Here is a 19,048-nt window from a genome sequence, read left to right on the forward strand (position 1 = left end):
TGCCAAGCTTCCAAAAAACTACTAGTTTTCTGAAATCTCAGCAAATATTTTTTCACCCTATATTCATGATACTTGGTGATAATGACCAGTTCACTTAGCCCACTTGGATGCCCAATTTTCATTCTACTAGGTTGAAGCGTTCGTTTCCAGTAACAGTATGAATTTTCCGGTTTCACTCTGTTTTCGATAATATGGATAGGTGTATTTGGAACTCTAAATCTAAAACGGTTTATACTATCTCTTTGAAACTTGACACAATAAATTAGTTCTAACTTCTATCTCTATGGTTTGTTTCCTTTTGACGTAGCCCTAAGCAGACACTGGTGAAAGACACTTTAATTTGAAAGGGGTTGCCAAGCTTCCAAAAAACTACTAGTTTTCTAAAATCTCAGAAAATATTTTTTCACCCAATCTGGATGTTACTTGGTGGTAATGATCAGTTCAATGAGGCCACTTAGCTGGCCAATTTTCATTCTACTAGGTTGAAGCATTCATTGCCAGTAAGAGTGTGAATTTTTCGGTTTCACTCTGTTTTCTCCTATATAGATAGATGTGTTTGGAACACTAAATCAAACACGGTTTGTGCTAGCTCCTTGAAACTTGACAACATAAAGTAGTTCGATGTTCTATCTCTATGGTTTGTTTCCTCTCAAAATAGCCCTAAGCTGAGACTGGCAAAAGACAGTTCAGTTTGAAAGGGGTTGCCAAGCTTCCAAAAAACTACTAGTTTTCTGAAATCTCATCAAATATTTTTTCACCCAATCGTGATGTTACTTGGTGGTAATGATCAGTTCAATAAGCCAACTTAGCTGCCCAATTTTCATTCTGTTACTTTGAAGCATTCGTTGCCAGTAACAGTGTGAATTTTTTGGTTTCACTCTGTTTTCTCCTATATAGATAGATGTGTTTGGAACACTAAATCAAACACGGTTTGTGCTAGCTCCTTGAAACTTGACACCATAAAGTAGTTCTATGCTCTATCTGTATGGTTTGTTTCCTCTTGAAGTAGCCCTCAGCAGAGACTGGCGAAAGACACTTTAATTTGAAAGGGGTTGCCAAGCTTCCAAAAAACTATGAGTTTTCTGAAATCTCAGCAAATATTTTTTACCCAATCTTGATGATACTTGGTGGTAATGATCAGTTCAATAAACCCACTTGGCTGCCCAATATTCATTCTTCTAGATTGAAGCGTTCATTTCCAGTAACAATGAATTTTTCCGTTTCCCTCTGTTTTCTCCTATATAGATAGATGGCTTTGGAACTCTAAATCAAACACGGTTTGTGCTAGCTTCTTGAAACTTGACAAAATAAAGTAGTTCTAATTTCTAACTCTATGGTTTGTTTTCTCTTGAAGTATTCCTAAGCTGAGACTGGCAAAAGACAGTTCAATTTGAAAGGGGTTGCCAAGCTTCCAAAAAACTACTAGTTTTCTGAAATCTCAGCAAATATTTTTTCACCCTATCTTCATGATACCTGGTGGTAATGATCAGTTCACTTAGCCAACTTGGCTGCCCTGTTTTCATTCTACTAGGTTGAAGCCTTCGTTTCCACTAACAGTTTGAATTCTCCGGTTTCACTCTGTTTGCGTTAATATGGAGAGGTGTATTTGGAACTCTAAATCTACAACGGTTTTTGCTAGCTTTTGAAACTTGACACAATAAAGTAGTTCTAACGTCTATCTCTATGGTTTGTTTCCTCTTGATGTAGCTGTAAGCAGACACTGGCGAAAGATACTTTCATTTGAGAGGGGTTGCCAAGCTTCCAAAAAACTAGAGGTTTTCTAAAATCTCAGCAAATATTTTTTCACCCAATCTTGATGTTACTTGGTGGTAATGATCAGTTCAATAAGCCAAGTTAGCTGCCCAATTTTCACTCCACTAGGTTGAAGCATTCGTTGCCAGTAAAAGTGTGAATTTTTCGGTTTCACTCTGTTTTCTCCTATATAGATAGATGGATTTGGAACTCGAAATCATACCTGGTTAGTGCTAGCTTCTTGAAACTTGACACAATAAAGTAGGCCTAATTTCTGTCTGTATGGTTTGTTTCCTCTTGAAGTAGCCCTAAGAAGAGACTGGCGAAAGACACTTTCATTTGAAAGGGGTTGCCAAGCTTCCAAAAAACTACTAGTTTTCTGAAATCTCAGCAAAAATTTTTTCACCCAATCTTGATGATACTTGGTGGTAATGATCAGTTCAATAAACCCACTTGGCTGCCCAATTTTCATTCTACTAGGTTGAAGCGATCGTTTCCAGTAACAGTTTGAATTTTTCGGTTTTACTTTGTTTTCTCCTATACAGATAGATGTGTTTGGAACACTAAATCAAAGACGGATTGGGCTAGCTTCATGAAACTTGACAAAATAAAGTAGTTCGATGTTCTATCTCTATGGTTTGTTTCCTCTCGAAATAGCCCTAAGCTGAGACTGGCAAAAGACAGTTCAGTTTGAAAGGGGTTGCCAAGCTTCCAAAAAACTAGTAGTTTTATGAAATCTCAGCAAATATTTTTTCACCCTATCTTCATGATACTTGGTGGTAATGATTAGTTCACTTATCCCACTTCCTTGCCCAATTTTCTCCCTTCTAGGATGAAGCGTTGGTTTCCAGTAACAGTTCGAAATTGTCTGTTTCACTGTGTTTTCTCCTGTATAGGTAGATTTGATTGGAACTATAAATAAAACACTGTTCATGCTAGCTCTTTGAATCTTGACAAAATAAAGTAGTTCTATATTCTGTCGCTATGGTTTGTTTCCTCTTAAAGTAGCCCTAAGAAGAGACTGGCGAAAGACACTTTCATTTGAAAGGGTTTGCCAAGCTTCCAAAAAACTACTAGTTTCCTGAAATCTCAGCAAATATTTTTTCACCCAATCTTGTTGTTACTTGGTTGTAATGATCAGTTCAATAAGCCAAGTTAGCTGCCCAATTTTCATTCTGCTATGTTCAAGCATTCGTTGCCAGTAAAAGTGTGAATTTTTCGGTTTCCCTCTGTTTTCTCCTATATAGATAGATGTGTTTGGAACTCTAAATCAAACACGGTTAATGCTAGCTCCATGAAACGTGACACAATAAAGTAGTTCTATGCTCTATCTCTATGGTTTGTTTCCTCTTGAAGTAGCCCTCAGCAGAGACTGGCGAAAGAAACTTTCATTTGAAAGGGGTTGCCAGGCTTCCAAAACACTACTAGTTTTCTGAAATCTCAGCAAATATTTTCTCACCCAATCTTGATGTTACTTGGTGGTAATGATCAGTTCAATAAGCCAACTTAGCTGCCCAATTTTCATTCTATTAGTTTGAAGCATTCGTTGCCAGTAACAGTGTGAATTTCTCTGTTTCACTCTGTTTTCTCTTAAATAGATAGATGTGTTTGGAACACTAAATCAAACACGGTTTGTGCTAGCTCCTTGAAACTTGACACCATAAAGTAGTTCTAAGTTCTATCTGAATGGTTTGTTTCCTCTTGAAGTAGCCCTCAGCAGAGACTGGCGAAAGACACTTTCATTTGAAAGGGGTTGCCAAGCTTCCAAAAAACTACTAGTTTTCTGAAATCTCAGCAAATATTTTTTCACCCAAACTTGATGATACTTGGTGGTAATTATCAGTTTAATAAGCCCACTTGGCTGCCCAATGTTCATTCTTCTAGGTTGAAGCATTCGTTTCCAGTAACACTGAATTTTACGGTTTCCCTCTGTTTTCTCCTATATAGATAGATGGCTTTGGACTCTAAATCAAACACGGTTTGTGCTAGCTTCTTGAAACTTGACACAATAAAGTAGTTCTAATTTTTATCTCTATGGTTTGTTTTCTCTTGAAATATCTCTAAGCTGAGACTGGCAAAAGACAGTTCAATTTGAAAGGGCTTGCCAAGCTTCCAAAAAACTACTAGTTTTCTGGAATCTCAGCAAATATTTTTTCACCCAATCTTCATGATACCTGGTGGTAATGATCAGTTCACTTAGCCCACTTGGCTGCCCTATTTTCATTCGACTAGGTTGAAGCCTTCGTTTCCACTAACAGTTTGAATTCTCCGGTTTCACTCTGTTTTCGTCAATCTGGAGAGGTGTATTTGGAACTCTAATTCTAAAATGGTTTTTGCAAGCTTTTGAAACTTGACACAATAAAGTAGTTCTAAAGTCTATCTCTATGGTTTGTTTCCTCTTGATGTAGCCATAAGCAGACACTGGCGAAAGACACTTTTATTTGAACGGGGTACCAAGGTTGCAAAAAACTACTAAGTTTTCTAAAATCTCAGCAAATATTTTTCACCCAATCTTGATGTTACTTGGTGGTAATGATCAGTTCAATAAGGCCACTTAGCTGGCCAATTTTCATTCTACTAGGTTGAAGCATTCGTTGCCAGTAACATTGTGAATTTTTCGGTTTCGCTCTATTTACTCCTATATAGATACATGTGTTTGGAACACTAAATCAAACACGGTTTGTGCTTGCTCCTTGAAACTTGACACAATAAAGTAGTTCTAAGTTCTATCTCTATGGTTTTTTTCATTTTCAATCAGGTCTAAGCAGAGACTGGCGAAAGACACTTTCTTTTGAAATTGGTTGCCAAGCAACCAAAAAACTACTAGTTTTCTGAAATCTCAGCAAATATTTTTTCACCCAATTTTGATGATACTTGGTGGTAATGATTAGTTCACTTACCCACTTCCCTGCCTAATTTTCTCTCTTCTAGGATGAAGCGTTGGTTTCCAGTAACAGTTTGAAATTTTCTGTCACTCTGTTTTCTCCTGTATAGGTAGATTTGCTTGGAACTATAAATAAAACACGGTTCATGCTACCTCCTTGAATCTTGACAAAATAAAGTAGTTCTATGTTCTGTCTCTATGTTTTGTTTCCTCTTGAAGTAGACCGAAGAAGAGACTGGCGAAAGACACTTTCATTTGAAAGAGGTTGCCAAGCTTCCAAAAAACTACTTGTTTTCTGAAATCTCAGCAAGTATTTTTTCACCCAATCTTGATGTTACTTGGTTGTAATGATCAGTTCAATAAGCCAACTTAGCTGCCCAATTTTCATTCTATTAGTTTGAAGCATTCGTTGCCAGTAACAGTGTGAATTTTTCGGTTTCACTCTGTTTTCTCCTATATGGATAGATGTGTTTGGAACACTAAATCAAACACGGTTTGTGCTAGCTCCTTGAAACTAGACACCATAAAGTAGTTCTAAGTTCTATCTGTATGGTTTGTTTCCTCTTGAAGTAGCCCTCAGCAGAGACTGGCGAAAGACACGTTAATTTGAAAGGGGTTGCCAAGCTTCCCAAAGACTACTAGTTTTCTGAAATCTCAGCAAATATTTTTTCCCCCAATCTTGATGATACTTGGTGGTAATGATTAGTTCAATAAACGCACTTGGCTGACCAATTTTCATTCTACTAGGTTGAAGCGTTCGTTTCCACTAACAGTTTGAATTTTCCGGTTTCACTCTGTTTATGACAATATGGAGAGTTGTATTTGGAACTCTAAATCTAAAACGGTTTTTGCTAACTTTTGAAACTTGACACAATAAAGTACTTCTAACGTCTATATCTATGGTTTCTTTCTTCTTGATATAGCCGTAAGCAGACACTGGCGAAAGACACTTTCATTTGAGAGGGGTTTCCAAGCTTCCAAAGAACTACTAGTTTTCTAAAATCTCAGCAAATATTTTTTCAACCAATCTGAATGTTACTTGGTGGTAATGATCAGTTCAATAAGCCAACTTAGCTGCCCAATTTTCATTCCACTAGGTTGAAGCATTCGTTGCCAGTAAAAGTGTGAATTTTTCGGTTTCACTCTGTTTTATCCTATATAGATAGATGGATTTGGAACTCGAAATCAAACCTGGTTAGTGCTAGCTTCTTGAAACTTGACACAATAAAGTAGGCCTAATTTCTATCTGTATGGATTGTTTCCTCGTGAAGTAGCCCTAAGAAGAGACTGCCGAAAGACACTTTCATTTGAAAGGGGTTGCCAAGCTTCCAAAAAACTACTAGTTTTCTGAAATCTCAGCAAAAATTTTTTCACCCAATCTTGATGATACTTGGTGGTAATGATCAGTTCAATAAACCCACTGGGCTGCCCAATTTTCATTCTACTACGTTGAGGCGATCGTTTCCAGTAACCGTTTGAATTTTTCGGTTTTACTCTGTTTTCTCCTATACAGATAGATGTGTTTGGAACACTAAATAAAACACGGTTTGGGCTAGCTTCATGAAACTTGACAAAATAAAGTAGTTCGATGTTCTATCTCTATGGTTTGTTTCCTCTCGAAATAGCCCTAAGCTGAGACTGGCAAAAGACAGTTCAGTTTGAAAGGGGTTGCCAAGCTTCCAAAAAACTACTAGTTTTATGAAATCTCAGCAAATATTTTTTCACCCAATCTTGATGATACTTGGTGGTAATGATTAGTTCACTTATCCCACTTCCTTGCCCAATTTTCTCCCTTCTAGGATGAAGCGTTGGTTTCCAGTAACAGTTCAAAATTGTCTGTTTCACTGTGTTTTCTCCTGTATAGGTAGATTCGATTGGAACTATAAATAAAACACGGTTCATGCTAGCTCTTTGAATCTTGACAAAATAAAGTAGTTCTATGTTCTGTCGCTATGGTTTGTTTCCTCTTGAAGTAGCCCTAAGAAGAGACTGGCGAAAGACACTTTCATTTGAAAGGGTTTGCCAAGCTTCCAAAAAACTACTAGTTTCCTGAAATCTCAGCAAATATTTTTTCAACCAATCTTGTTGTTACTTGGTTGGAATGATCAGTTCAAGAGCCAAGTTAGCTGCCCAATTTTTATTCCGCTATGTTCAAGCATTCGTTGCCAGTAAAAGTGTGAATTTTTCGGTTTCCCTCTGTTTTCTCCTATATAGATAGATGTGTTTGGAACTCTAAATCAAACACGGTTTATGCTAGCTCCATGAAACTTGACACAATAAAGTAGTTCTATGCCCTATCTCTATGGTTTGTTTCCTCTTGAAGTAGCCCTCAGCAGAGACTGGCGAAAGACACTTTTATTTGAAAGGGGTTGCCAAGCTTCCAAAAAACTACTAGTTTTCTGAAATCTCAGCAAATATTTTCTCACCCAATCTTGATGTTACTTCGTGGTAATGATCAGTTCAATAAGCCAACTTAGCTGCCCAATTTTCATTCTATTAGTTTGAAGCATTCGTTGCCAGTAACAGTGTGAATTTCTCGGTTTCACTCTGTTTTCTCTTAAATAGATAGATGTGTTTGGAACACTAAATCAAACACGGTTTGTGCTAGCTCCTTGAAACTTGACACCATAAAGTAGTTCTAAGTTCTATCTGAATGGTTTGTTTCCTCTTGAAGTAGCCCTCAGCAGAGACTGGCGAAAGACACTTTCATTTGAAAGGGGTTGCCAAGCTTCCAAAAAACTACTAGTTTTCTGAAATCTCAGCAAATATTTTTTCACCCAATCTTGATGATACTTGGTGGTAATTGTCAGTTCAATAAGCCCACTTGGCTGCCCAATGTTCATTCTTCTAGGTTGAAGCGTTCGTTTCCAGTAACACTGAATTTTTCGGTTTCCCTCTGTTTTCTCCTATATAGATAGATGGCTTTGGACTCTAAATCAAACACGGTTTGTGCTAGCTTCTTGAAACTTGACACAATAAAGTAGTTCTAATTTTTATCTCTATGGTTTGTTTTCTCTTGAAATATCTCTAAGCTGAGACTGGCAAAAGACAGTTCAATTTGAAAGGGCTTGCCAAGCTTCCAAAAAACTACTAGTTTTCTGGAATCTCAGCAAATATTTTTTCACCCAATCTTCATGATACCTGGTGGTAATGATCAGTTCACTTAGCCCACTTGGCTGCCCTATTTTCATTCGACTAGGTTGAAGCCTTCGTTTCCACTAACAGTTTGAATTCTCCGGTTTCACTCTGTTTTCGTCAATATGGAGAGGTGTATTTGGAACTCTAAATCTAAAACGGTTTTTGCTAGCTTTTGAAACTTGACACAATAAAGTAGTTCTAACGTCTATCTATATGGTTTGTTTCCTCTTGATGTAGCCATAAGCAGACACTGGTGAAAGACACTTTTATTTGAGAGGGGTACCAAGCTTGCAAAAAACTACTAAGTTTTCTAAAATCTCAGCAAATATTTTTTCACCCAATCTGGATGTTACTTGGTGGTAATGATCAGTTCAATGAGGCCACTTAGCTGGCCAATTTTCATTCTACTAGGTTGAAGCATTCCTTGCCAGTAACAGTGTGAATTTTTCGGTTTCACTCTGTTTTCTCCTATATAGATAGATGGGTTTGTAACTCTAAATCAAACATGGTTAGTGCTTGCTTCTTGAAACTTGACACAATAAAGTAGTTCTGATTTCTATCTTTATGGTTTGTTTCCTCTTGAAGTAGCCTTTAGAAGAGACTGGCGAAAGACACTTTAATTTGAAAGGTGTTGCCAAGCTTCCAAAAAATTTTTAGTTTTCTGAAATATCAGCAATTATTTTTTCACCCAATCTTGATGATACTTGGTGGTAATGATCAGTGCAATAAACCCACTTGGCTGATCAATTTTCATTCTACTAGGTTGAAGCGATCTTTTCCAGTAAAAGTTTGAATTTTTCGGTTTTACTCTGTTTTCTCCTATACAGATAGATGTGTTTGGAACACTAAATCAAACACGGTTTTTGCTAGCTTCATGAAACTTGACAAAATAAAGTAGTTCAATGTTCTATCTCTATGGTTTGTTTCCTCTCAAAATAGCCCTAAGCTGAGACTGGCAAATGACAGTTCAGTATGAAAGGGGTTGCCAAGCTTCCAAAAAACTACTAGTTTTCTGAAATCTCAGCAAATATTTTTTCACCCAATCTTGATGATACTTGGTGGTAATGATTAGTTCACTTATCCCACTTCCTTGCCCAATTTTCTCTCTTCTAGGATGAAGCGTTGGTTTCCAGTTACAGTTCAAAATTTTCTGTTTCACTGTGATTTCTCCTGTATAGGTAGATTTGCTTGGAACTATAAATAAAACACGGTTCATGTGAGCTCCTTGAATCTTGACAAAATAAAGTAGTTCTATGTTCTGTCGCAATGGTTTGTTTCCTCTTGAAGTAGCCCTAAAAGAGACTGGCGAAAGACACTCTCATTTGAAAGTGGTTGCCAAGCTTCCTAAAAACTACTAGTTTACTGAAAACTTAGCAAATATTTTTTCACCCAATCTTGATGTTACTTGGTGGTAATCATCAGTTCAATACACCAATTTAGCTGCCCAATTTTCATTCTATTTGTTTGAAACATTCGTTGCCAGTAACAGTGTGAATTTTTCAGTTTCACTCTGTTTTGTCCTATATAGATAGATGTGTTTGAAACACTAAATCAAACACGGTTTGTGCTAGCTCCTTTAAACTTGACACCATAAAGTAGTTCTAAGTTCTATCTGTATGGTTTGTTTCCTCTTGAAGTAGCCCTCAGCAGAGACTGGCGAAAGACACTTTCATTTGAAAGGGGTTGCCAAGCTTCCAAAAAACTACTAATTTTCTGAAATCTCAGCAAATATTTTTTCACCCAATCTTGATGATACTTGGTGGTAATGATCAGTTGAATAAACCCACTTGGCTGCCCTATATTCATTCTTCTAGGTTGAAGCATTCGTTTCCAGTAACACTTTGAATCTTTCGGTTTCACTCTGTTTTCTCCTATATGGATAGATGGGTTTGGAACTCTAAATCAAACACGGTTAGCACTAGCTTCTTGAAACTTGACACAATGAAGTAGTTCTAATTTCTATCTCTATGGTTTGTTTCCTCTTGAAGTAGCCCTAAGATGAGACTGGCAAAAGACAGTTCAATTTGAAAAAGTTTGCCAAGCTTCCAAAAAACTACTAGTTTTCTGAAATCTCAGCAAATATTTTTTCACCCTATCTTCATGATACTTGGTGATAATGACCAGTTCACTTAGCCCACTTGGCTGCCCATTTTCATTCTACTAGGTTGAAGCGTTCGTTTCCAGTAACAGTATGAATTTTCCGGTTTCACTCTGTTTTCGATAATATGGATAGGTGTATTTGGAACTCTAAATCTAAAACGGTTTATACTATCTCTTTGAAACTTGACACAATAAATTAGTTCTAACTTCTATCTCTATGGTTTGTTTCCTCTTGACATAGCCCTAAGCAGACACTGGTGAAAGACACTTTAATTTGAAAGGGGTTGCCAAGCTTCCAAAAAACTACTAGTTTTCTAAAATCTCAGAAAATATTTTTTCACCCAATCTGGATGTTACTTGGTGGTAATGATCAGTTCAATGAGGCCACTTAGCTGGCCAATTTTCATTCGACTAGGTTGAAGCATTCCTTGCCAGTAAGAGTGTGAATTTTTCGGTTTCACTCTGTTTTCTCCTATATAGATAGATGTGTTTGGAACACTAAATCAAACACGGTTTGTGCTAGCTCCTTGAAACTTGACAACATAAAGTAGTTCGATGTTCTATCTGTATGGTTTGTTTCCTCTCAAAATAGCCCTAAGCTGAGACTGGCAAAAGACAGTTCAGTTTGAAAGGGGTTGCCAAGCTTCCAAAAAACTACTAGTTTTCTGAAATCTCATCAAATATTTTTTCACCCAATCGTGATGTTACTTGGTGGTAATGATCAGTTCAATAAGCCAACTTAGCTGCCCAATTTTCATTCCGTTAGTTTGAAGCATTCGTTGCCAGTAACAGTGTGAATTTCTCGGTTTCACTCTGTTTTCTCCTATATAGAGAGATGTGTTTAGAACACTAAATCAAACACGGTTTGTGCTAGCTCCTTGAAACTTGACACCATAAAGTAGTTCTGTGCTCTATCTGTATGGTTTGTTTCCTCTTGAAGTAGCCCTCAGCAGAGACTGGCGAAAGACACTTTAATTTGAAAGGGGTTGCCAAGCTTCCAAAAAACTATGAGTTTTCTGAAATCTCAGCAAATATTTTTTACCCAATCTTGATGATACTTGGTGGTAATGATCAGTTCAATAAACCCACTTGGCTGCCCAATATTCATTCTTCTAGATTGAAGCGTTCATTTCCAGTAACAATGAATTTTTCCGTTTCCCTCTGTTTTCTCCTATATAGATAGATGGCTTTGGAACTCTAAATCAAACACGGTTTGTGCTAGCTTCTTGAAACTTGACAAAATAAAGTAGTTCTAATTTCTATCTCTATGGTTTGTTTTCTCTTGAAGTATTCCTAAGCTGAGACTGGCAAAAGACAGTTCAATTTGAAAGGGGTTGCCAAGCTTCCAAAAAACTACTAGTTTTCTGAAATCTCAGCAAATATTTTTTCACCCTATCTTCATGATACCTGGTGGTAATGATCAGTTCACTTACCCAACTTGGCTGCCCTATTTTCATTCTACTAGGTTGAAGCCTTCGTTTCCACTAACAGTTTGAATTCTCCGGTTTCACTCTTTTTTCGTTAATATGGAGAGGTGTATTTGGAACTCTAAATCTACAACGGTTTTTGCTAGCTTTTGAAACTTGACACAATAAAGTAGTTCTAACGTCTATCTCTATGGTTTGTTTCCTCTTGATGTAGCCATAAGCAGACACTGGCGAAAGACACTTTTATTTGACAGGGGTACCAAGCTTGCAAAAAACTACTAAGTTTTCTAAAATCTCAGCAAATATTTTTTCACCCAATCTTGATGTTACTTGGTGGTAATGATCAGTTCAATAAGCCAAGTAAGCTGCCCAATTTTCATTCCACTAGGTTGAAGCATTCGTTGCCAGTAAAAGTGTGAATTTTTCCGTTTCACTCTGTTTTCTCCTATATAGATAGAAGGATTTGGAACTCGAAATCAAACCTGGTTAGTGCTAGCTTCTTGAAACTTGACACAATAAAGTAGGCCTAATTTCTATCTGTATGGATTGTTTCCTCTTGAAGTAGCCCTAAGAAGAGACTGGCGAAAGACACTTTAATTTGAAAGGGGTTGCCAAGCTTCCAAAAAACTACTAGTTTTCTGAAATCTCAGCAAAAATTTTTTCACCCAATCTTGATGATACTTGGTGGTAATGATCAGTTCAATAAACCCACTTGGCTGCCCAATTTTCATTCTACTAGGTTGAAGCGATCGTTTCCAATAACAGTTTGAATTTTTCGGTTTTACTCTGTTTTCTCCTATACAGATAGATGTGTTTGGAACACTAAATCAAACACGGTTTGGGCTAGCTTCATGAAACTTGACAAAATAAAGTAGTTCGATGTTCTATCTCTATGGTTTGTTTCCTCTCGAAATAGCCCTAAGCTGAGACTGGCAAAAGACAGTTCAGTTTGAAAGGGGTTGCCAAGCTTCCAAAAATCTACTAGTTTTATGAAATCTCAGCAAATATTTTTTCACCCTATCTTCATGATACTTGGTGGTAATGATTAGTTCACTTATCCCACTTCCTTGCCCAATTTTTTCCCTTCTAGGATGAAGCGTTGGTTTCCAGTAACAGTTCAAAATTGTCTGTTTCACTGTGTTTTCTCCTGTATAGGTAGATTTGATTGGAACTATAAATAAAACACGGTTCATGCTAGCTCTTTGAATCTTGACAAAATAAAGTAGTTCTATGTTCTGTCGCTATGGTTTGTTTCCTCTTGAAGTAGCCCTAAGAAGAGACTGGCGAAAGACACTTTCATTTGAAAGGGTTTGCCAAGCTTCCAAAAAACTACTAGTTTCCTGAAATCTCAGCAAATATTTTTTCACCCAATCTTGTTGTTACTTGGTTGTAATGATCAGTTCAATAAGCCAAGTTAGCTGCCCAATTTTCATTCCGCTATGTTCAAGCATTCGTTGCCAGTAAAAGTGTGAATTTTTCGGTTTCCCTCTGTTTTCTCCTATATAGATAGATGTGTTTGGAACTCTAAATCAAACACGGTTTATGCTAGCTCCATGAAACTTGACACAATAAAGTAGTTCTATGCTCTATCTCTATGGTTTCTTTCCTCTTGAAGTAGCCCTCAGCAGAGACTGGCGAAAGACACTTTCATTTGAAAGGGGTTGCCAAGCTTCCAAAAAACTACTAGTTTTCTGAAATCTCAGCCAATATTTTCTCACCCAATCTTGATGTTACTTGGTGGTAATGATCAGTTCAATAAGCCAACTTAGCTGCCCAATTTTCATTCTATTAGTTTGAAGCATTCGTTGCCAGTAACAGTGTGAATTTCTCGGTTTCACTCTGTTTTCTCTTAAATAGATAGATATGTTTGGAACACTAAATCAAACACGGTTTGTGCTAGCTCCTTGAAACTTGACACCATAAAGTAGTTCTAAGTTCTATCTGAATGGTTTGTTTCCTCTTGAAGTAGCCCTCAGCAGAGACTGGCGAAAGACACTTTCATTTGAAAGGGGTTGCCAAGCTTCCAAAAAACTACTAGTTTTCTGAAATCTCAGCAAATATTTTTTCACGCAATCTTGATGATACTTGGTGGCAATTATCAGTTCAATAAGCCCACTTGGCTGCCCAATGTTCATTCTTCTAGGTTGAAGCGTTCGTTTCCAGTAACACTGAATTTTTCGGTTTCCCTCTGTTTTCTCCTATATAGATAGATGGCTTTGGACTCTAAATCAAACACGGTTTGTGCTAGCTTCTTGAAACTTGACACAATAAAGTAGTTCTAATTTTTATCTCTATGGTTTGTTTTCTCTTGAAATATCTCTAAGCTGAGACTGGCAAAAGACAGTTCAATTTGAAAGGGCTTGCCAAGCTTCCAAAAAACTACTAGTTTTCTGGAATCTCAGCAAATATTTTTTCACCCAATCTTCATGATACCTGGTGGTAATGATCAGTTCACTTAGCCCACTTGGCTGCCCTATTTTCATTCGACTAGGTTGAAGCCTTCGTTTCCACTAACAGTTTGAATTCTCCGGTTTCACTCTGTTTTCGTCAATCTGGAGAGGTGTATTTGGAACTCTAAATCTAAAACGGTTTTTGCAAGCTTTTGAAACTTGACACAATAAAGTAGTTCTAAAGTCTATCTCTATGGTTTGTTTCCTCTTGATGTAGCCGTAAGCAGACACTGGCGAAAGACACTTTTATTTGAAAGGGGTACCAAGATTGCAAAAAACTACTAAGTTTTCTAAAATCTCAGCAAATATTTTTCACCCAATCTTGATGTTACTTGGTGGTAATGATCAGTTCAATAAGGCCACTTAGCTGGCCAATTTTCATTCTACTAGGTTGAAGCATTCGTTGCCAGTAACATTGTGAATTTTTCGGTTTCGCTCTGTTTACTCCTATATAGATACATGTGTTTGGAACACTAAATCAAACACGGTTTGTGCTTGCTCCTTGAAACTTGACACAATAAAGTAGTTCTAAGTTCTATCTCTATGGTTTTTTTCCTCTTGAATCAGGCCTAAACAGAGACTGGCGAAAGACACTTTCTTTTGAAATTGGTTGCCAAGCAACAAAAAAACTACTAGTTTTCTGAAATCTCAGCAAATATTTTTTCACCCAATTTTGATGATATTGGTGCTAATGATTAGTTCACTTACCCACTTCCCTGCCCAATTTTCTCTCTTCTAGGATGAAGCGTTGGTTTCCAGTAACAGTTCGAAATTTTCTGTCACTCCGTTTTCTCCTGTATAGGTAGATTTGCTTGGAACTATAAAGAAAACACGGTTCATGCTACCTCCTTGAATCTTGACAAAATAAAGTAGTTCTATGTTCTGTCGCTATGTTTTGTTTCCTCTTGATTTAGACCGAAGAAGAGACTGGCGAAAGACACTTTCATTTGAAAGGGGTTGCCAAGCTTCCAAAAAACTACTAGTTTTCTGAATACTCAGCAAATATTTTTTCACCCAATCTTGATGATACTTGGTGGTAATGATTAGTTCACTTATCCCACTTCCTTGCCCAATTTTCTCTCTTCTAGGATGAAGCCTTGGTTTCCAGTTACAGTTCGAAATTTTCTTTTTCACTGTGATTTCTCCTGTATAGGTAGATTTGCTTGGAACAATAAATAAAACACGGTTCATGCTAGCTCCTTGAATCTTGACAAAATAAAGTAGTTCTATGTTCTGTCGCAATGGTTTGTTTCCTCTTGAAGTAGCCCTAAAAGAGACTGGCGAAAGACACTCTCATTTGAAAGTGGTTGCCAAGCTTCCTAAAAACTACTAGTTTACTGAAAACTTAGCAAATATTTTTTCACCCAATCTTGATGTTACTTGGTGGTAATCATCAGTTCAATACACCAATTTAGCTGCCCAATTTTCATTCTATTTGTTTGAAACATTCGTTGCCAGTAACAGTGTGAATTTTTCAGTTTCACTCTGTTTTGTCCTATATAGATAGATGTGTTTGAAACACTAAATCAAACACGGTTTGTGCTAGCTCCTTTAAACTTGACACCATAAAGTAGTTCTAAGTTCTATCTGTATGGTTTGTTTCCTCTTGAAGTAGCCCTCAGCAAAGACTGGCGAAAGACACTTTCATTTGAAAGGGGTTGCCAAGCTTCCAAAAAACTACTAATTTTCAGAAATCTCAGCAAATATTTTTTCACCCAATCTTGATGATACTTGGTGGTAATGATCAGTTGAATAAACCCACTTGGCTGCCCAATATTCATTCTTCTAGGTTGAAGCATTCGTTTCCAGTAACACTTTGAATCTTTCGGTTTCACTCTGTTTTCTCCTATATGGATAGATGGGTTTGGAACTCTAAATCAAACACGGTTAGCACTAGCTTCTTGAAACTTGACACAATGAAGTAGTTCTAATTTCTATCTCTATGGTTTGTTTCCTCTTGAAGTAGCCCTAAGATGAGACTGGCAAAAGACAGTTCAATTTGAAAGAGTTTGCCAAGCTTCCAAAAAACTACTAGTTTTCTGAAATCTCAGCAAATATTTTTTCACCCTATCTTCATGATACTTGGTGATAATGACCAGTTCACTTAGCCCACTTGGCTGCCCATTTTCATTCTACTAGGTTGAAGCGTTCGTTTCCAGTAACAGTATGAATTTTCCGGTTTCACTCTGTTTTCGACAATATGGATAGGTGTATTTGGAACTCTAAATCTAAAACGGTTTATACTATCTCTTTGAAACTTGACACAATAAATTAGTTCTAACTTCTATCTCTATGGTTTGTTTCCTCTTGACGTAGCCCTAAGCAGACACTGGTGAAAGACACTTTAATTTGAAAGGGGTTGCCAAGCTTCCAAAAAACTACTAGTTTTCTAAAATCTCAGAAAATATTTTTTCACCCAATCTGGATGTTACTTGGTGGTAATGATCAGTTCAATGAGGCCACATAGCTGGCCAATTTTCATTCTACTAGGTTGAAGCATTCCTTGCCAGTAAGAGTGTGAATTTTTCGGTTTCACTCTGTTTTCTCCTATATAGATAGATGTGTTTGGAACACTAAATCAAACACGGTTTGTGCTAGCTTCTTGAAACTTGACAACATAAAGTAGTTCGATGTTCTATCTGTATGGTTTGTTTCCTCTCAAAATAGCCCTAAGCTGAGACTGGCAAAAGACAGTTCAGTTTGAAAGGGGTTGAAAAGCTTCCAAAAAACTACTAGTTTTCTGAAATCTCATCAAATATTTTTTCACCCAATCGTGATGTTACTTGGTGGTAATGATCAGTTCAATAAGCCAACTTAGCTGCCCAATTTTCATTCTGTTAGTTTGAAGCATTCGTTGCCAGTAACAGTGTGAATTTCTCGGTTTCACTCTGTTTTCTCCTATATAGAGAGATGTGTTTAGAACACTAAATCAAACACGGTTTGTGCTAGCTCCTTGAAACTTGACACCATAAAGTAGTTCTATGCTCTATCTGTATGGTTTGTTTCCTCTTGAAGTAGCCCTCAGCAGAGACTGGCGAAAGACACTTTAATTTGAAAGGGGTTGCCAAGCTTCCAAAAAACTATGAGTTTTCTGAAATCTCAGCAAATATTTTTTACCCAATCTTGATGATACTTGGTGGTAATGATCAGTTCAATAAACCCACTTGGCTGCCCAATATTCATTCTTCTAGATTGAAGCGTTCATTTCCAGTAACAATGAATTTTTCCGTTTCCCTCTGTTTTCTCCTATATAGATAGATGGCTTTGGAACTCTAAATCAAACACGGTTTGTGCTAGCTTCTTGAAACTTGACAAAATAAAGTAGTTCTAATTTCTATCTCTATGGTTTGTTTTCTCTTGAAGTATTCCTAAGCTGAGACTGGCAAAAGACAGTTCAATTTGAAAGGGGTTGCCAAGCTTCCAAAAAACTACTAGTTTTCTGAAATCTCAGCAAATATTTTTTCACCCTATCTTCATGATACCTGGTGGTAATGATCAGTTCACTTACCCAACTTGGCTGCCCTATTTGCATTCTACTAGGTTGAAGCCTTCGTTTCCACTAACAGTTTGAATTCTCCGGTTTCACTCTGTTTTCGTTAATATGGAGAGGTGTATTTGGAACTCTAAATCTACAACGGTTTTTGCTAGCTTTTGAAACTTGACACAATAAAGTAGTTCTAACGTCTATCTCTATGGTTTGTTTCCTCTTGATGTAGCCATAAGCAGACACTGGCGAAAGACACTTTTATTTGACAGGGGTACCAAGCTTGCAAAAAACTACTAAGTTTTCTAAAATCTCAGCAAATATTTTTTCACCCAATCTTGTTGTTACTTGGTGGTAATGATCAGTTCAATAAGCCAAGTTAGCTGCCCAATTTTCATTCCACTAGGTTGAAGCATTCGTTGCCAGTAAAAGTGTGAATTTTTCGGTTTCACTCTGTTTTCTCCTATATAGATAGATGGATTTGGAACTCGAATACAAACCTGGTTAGTGCTAGCTTCTTGAAACTTGACACAATAAAGTAGGCCTAATTTCTATCTGTATGGATTGTTTCCTCTTGAAGTAGCCCTAAGAAGAGACTGGCGAAAGACACTTTAATTTGAAAGGGGTTGCCAAGCTTCCAAAAAACTACTAGTTTCCTGAAATCTCAGCAAATATTTTTTCACCCAATCTTGTTGTTACTTGGTTGTAATGATCAGTTCAATAAACCAAGTTAGCTGCCCAATTTTCATTCCGCTATGTTCAAGCATTCATTGCCAGTAAAAGTGTGAATTTTTCGGTTTCCCTCTGTTTTCTCCTATATAGATAGATGTGTTTGGAACTCTAAATCAAACACGGTTTATGCTAGCTCCATGAAACTTGACACAATAAAGTAGTTCTATGCTCTATCTCTATGGTTTCTTTCCTCTTGAAGTAGCCCTCAGCAGAGACTGGCGAAAGACACTTTCATTTGAAAGGGGTTGCCAAGCTTCCAAAAAACTACTAGTTTTCTGAAATCTCAGCCAATATTTTCTCACCCAATCTTGATGTTACTTGGTGGTAATGATCAGTTCAATAAGCCAACTTAGCTGCCCAATTTTTATTCTATTAGTTTGAAGCATTCGTTGCCAGTAACAGTGTGAATTTCTCGGTTTCACTCTGTTTTCTCTTAAATAGATAGATGTGTTTGGAACACTAAATCAAACACGGTTTGTGCTAGCTCCTTGAAACTTGACACCATAAAGTAGTTCTAAGTTCTATCTGAATGGTTTGTTTCCTCTTGAAGTAGCCCTCAGCAGAGACTGGCGAAAGACACTTTCATTTGAAAGGGGTTGCCAAGCTTCCAAAAAACTACTAGTTTTCTGAAATCTCAGCAAATATTTTCTCACCCAATCTTGATGTTACTTGGTGGTAATGATCAGTTCAATAAGCCAACTTAGCTGCCCAATTTTCATTCTATTAGTTTGAAGCATTCGTTGCCAGTAACAGTGTGAATTTCTCGGTTTCACTCTGTTTTCTCTTAAATAGATAGATGTGTTTGGAACACTAAATCAAACACGGTTTGTGCTAGCTCCTTGAAACTTGACACCATAAAGTAGTTCTAAGTTCTATCTGAATGGTTTGTTTCCTCTTGAAGTAGCCCTCAGCAGAGACTGGCAAAAGACACTTTCATTTGAAAGGGGTTGCCAAGCTTCCAAAAAACTACTAGTTTTCTGAAATCTCAGCAAATATTTTTTCACGCAATCTTGATGATACTTGGTGGTAATTATCAGTTCAATAAGCCCACTTGGCTGCCCAATGTTCATTCTTCTAGGTT

This window comes from Callospermophilus lateralis, chromosome 1 (assembly GCF_048772815.1).
Source record: "Callospermophilus lateralis isolate mCalLat2 chromosome 1, mCalLat2.hap1, whole genome shotgun sequence".
In the NCBI taxonomy this organism is placed as follows: Eukaryota; Metazoa; Chordata; class Mammalia; order Rodentia; family Sciuridae; genus Callospermophilus; species Callospermophilus lateralis.